This window comes from Rhinolophus ferrumequinum, chromosome 21 (assembly GCF_004115265.2).
Source record: "Rhinolophus ferrumequinum isolate MPI-CBG mRhiFer1 chromosome 21, mRhiFer1_v1.p, whole genome shotgun sequence".
Classification (NCBI taxonomy): domain Eukaryota; kingdom Metazoa; phylum Chordata; class Mammalia; order Chiroptera; family Rhinolophidae; genus Rhinolophus; species Rhinolophus ferrumequinum.
The window spans coordinates 3797960-3801065 of NC_046304.1; the positions used below are offsets into that span (position 1 = coordinate 3797960).

The 3106-nt window shown below is 41.9% G+C and overlaps 1 non-coding gene across 1 annotated transcript; it reads left to right on the forward strand.

The window, feature by feature from the left end:
• Positions 1-358: 358 nt before the first annotated feature.
• LOC117014172 (U6 spliceosomal RNA) lies at positions 359-465 on the forward strand. Its single transcript, XR_004421469.1, has one exon. It is a non-coding gene; the product is annotated as a U6 spliceosomal RNA (small nuclear RNA).
• Positions 466-3106: the final 2641 nt, after the last annotated feature.

Genomic DNA, 3106 nt, shown 5'->3' on the forward strand with positions numbered 1-3106 from the left:
TCCCATGCAATCTGGATGTAGGGACACTCCATGGGTGATGAACATTGGGGTTATCTCCAGTCTTTTGCAATTACAACAGAATTGTAATTCATGTACACATGTATGGATAGGTTCATCTGCATAAGTGTCAAACGTATAATTGCTGGGTCAAAGGGTGTGTGCATCCTTGCTTTGGATAGAAACTGCCACATTGCCTCTGTGGGAGTTGAACTAACTTGTTCTCTCATCAGAAACGTATGAAGATATCTCTTTCCCACCGCTTGACCCACAGAGCATGTTATCAGACCTTTGGATTTTTGCCGATCTGATAGGTAAGAAGTGGCATTTGATTTTAGTTTTAATTTGCATTTTGTGTGCTCATTTTGACAGCACATATATTATACTATAATTGGAATGATACAGAGAAGAGTAGCATGGCTCCTGAGCAAAGATGACATGAAAATTTGTGAAGTGCTCCATATTTTTTGGTTGCCACATGGGAGAGGGTTTGGGGGGCTGGGTGGAAAAGGTGAAGGGATTAAGAAGTACAAATTGACAGTTACAAAATAGTCACAGGGATGTAAAGTACAGCGTAGGGAATATACTCAGTAATATTGTAATAACTATGTATTATGTCAGGTGGGGAATCACTAGTCAGGGGATCACTGCATAAGTTATATAAATGTCTAACCACTGTGCTGGACACCTGAGACTAATATAAAATAATCTTGAGTGTCAACTGTAATTGAACAAAAATAAATGAAAAAAGAGGCATTTAAAAATTTTTGCATTTTGTTATGAATGAGGCTGAATATGCTTTAAAATCCTATTTTCCTAAAATCCTTTTTCCTATGACTTGCCTTTTCGTATCCTTTGCCTGTATTCCTTCCTGAGTGTTTAGAAGTCTTATCTTGAAGCTTTCCATACATTAGAGAGATGACATCTGTGATTTGAGATGCGAATAGTTCCCCCAGATATTTGGTCGTCTTTGCTTATAGTGGTTGGTTTGTTTTTGCCACACAAAGGCTTATTTTTATTTTTTCCTTTATGCCTTCGGATTTTAAGTCAAAACTAGAAAGCCCTTCCCTGTTCCAACATTATAAAGGAGTGCACCAAGGTTTTCTTCTAGAACTTTCATTCTTCTATTTTAAATCCTTGATACATTTGGGATTTCTCATGGTGTACATGTGGGGTATGGATTTATATACTTTCTAATAAGTATATTACTTCTTTTCCATAATACAATAATACAAGCTCATAGTGAAAAAGTCAAATCGTACTTAAGCAGTCTTATGCTCTGGCTGTCCCCCCAAACCTTGTTAGCCACTTTCTGGTCTCTAAAGCTTCTTTTGATATTTACTTCCATATTTATAAATAGTAACTTGCACTGCTCTGTATTCACTTTATCTATTTTAAGCATGCTTTGTTGTTATGTTACATGAAAATTTAAGGGCTACACCTCCACCCCCAAGACCCTTGAATACAAATGCAGGTGAAATCTGTCAGTGTTGACAGACTGTTCACGGGGCATCTGGTATGGGATTTGACTGTCTTCTATTTCTCTCTTTTCAAAAATGTCTTTTTTCATTTTTCAATAAGTGACCTGATTTAGTAATTATCATCCACTTTTCAAAAGTATAAAAACCAAACAGATTTGCGGGTAAGGCATGGAAGTGGGATACTCCTTATTTTCTTCTCCAAAGCATTTTTTTTTTCTAACTACTCCCACAGTCTTATTGTTTGAAATAGCTGGCTACATTTGTCTCTGAATAAATGACAACCCAGTGTTTGTTTTCTCTACTTCAGTGCTTTCGGCCTCACATTTCTGAGCAACACTAAGACTCTTCTGCAAATATCCCACACAAGCTCTTTTGTGCCAGGCAGTGTGCCAGGGGCTGGGGCTACAGCCATGAGTAAGACAGAGCAGCCCGGGCCCTTACAGAGCTCACATTCTGGTAGGGGAGGGGGCAGAAACGGATATACAAGATGACAAGTATTGATAAGTGCCAAAAAGAAAAGCAGAGCAGGGAGAGAAAATTGAGTGTGCCAGTGAGGCCAGGTGCTATTCTAGGAAGGATAGTTGGAGAAAGTCTCTTTAGAGTAGGTGACAAATTTGGATAGTTATCTGAGATATGAAAGGAATTCATGTGGAAATGTGGGATAGAGCCTGATGGGCTGGGGAACAGCGTGTACAAAGTCCCATGCAGGGCAGGTGTGTGTGTGTGTGTGTGTATGCGCGCGCGCACGCGTGAGTGTGTGTGTGCGTGTGTGTGTGTGTGTGTGTGTTGGGGGCATGGCAGGAAGGCAACTGGCTGCTGGAAGAGGTCGGTTGGTAACAACTTCCCTGGCCTTATCAGAATTAATTGGAGGTTCTGAACATGGTCTCATTTACATTGTTAAACATTGTTTTTGGAAGTCAAGCAGAGAAGTGATTACAGAGGGACACGAGTGTGAAAGTAAAATAAATTAACAAAATAAAGCTTGGTGAAGAAGTCCTTGCAATAAATAGTTCAGGTAAGAGTTGAGGCAGTTTTGACAGGATGACAGCAGGAGGGGTAGAAGCAGGCAGCTGCGGAGTCGATTTCAGGCAGAGCCAGCGTGCACAGGGAGATAAGAGAAAGAGGAAGCAGGGATGACCCTGTGTCAACAGAGCATCCATTGAACCTTGGTGCCACTTGCTGAACTGGAAGACGGACAGGAGGGGTGGGGTCCGGGGGAATTGGAGTCAGGTGTGAAATTCTTTTCAACATCCAAGTGGAGAAGTTGAGTAGACAGTAAACTATAGGAGTCTGGACCCAGGAGGAAAAAAAACAACAATGTATGAAGATGATTCCTGGGTCCTCCTACACATAGCAGCTGAAAGAGTCAGAGAATTTGACCCAAGACCTGCTGGGGAGTGACCAGGAGGCCAGAAGACAGCCAGGGCGTAATGGGCGGTGGCATCTCTGGAAGCCAGTGTTTCAAGAAAGGGGAAGTGACAGGCTGTGACAGCTGCTGCTGAGAGGTTGAGTAAGATAAGACCCGAGAACTGACACTGGATCTGGCAAGATATGAGCTGCTGGTAACTTTACAAGATGGTTTCAGGGGGCTCAAGGCTGGCTGACATGTACGGAAGAGAGAGTGTGCT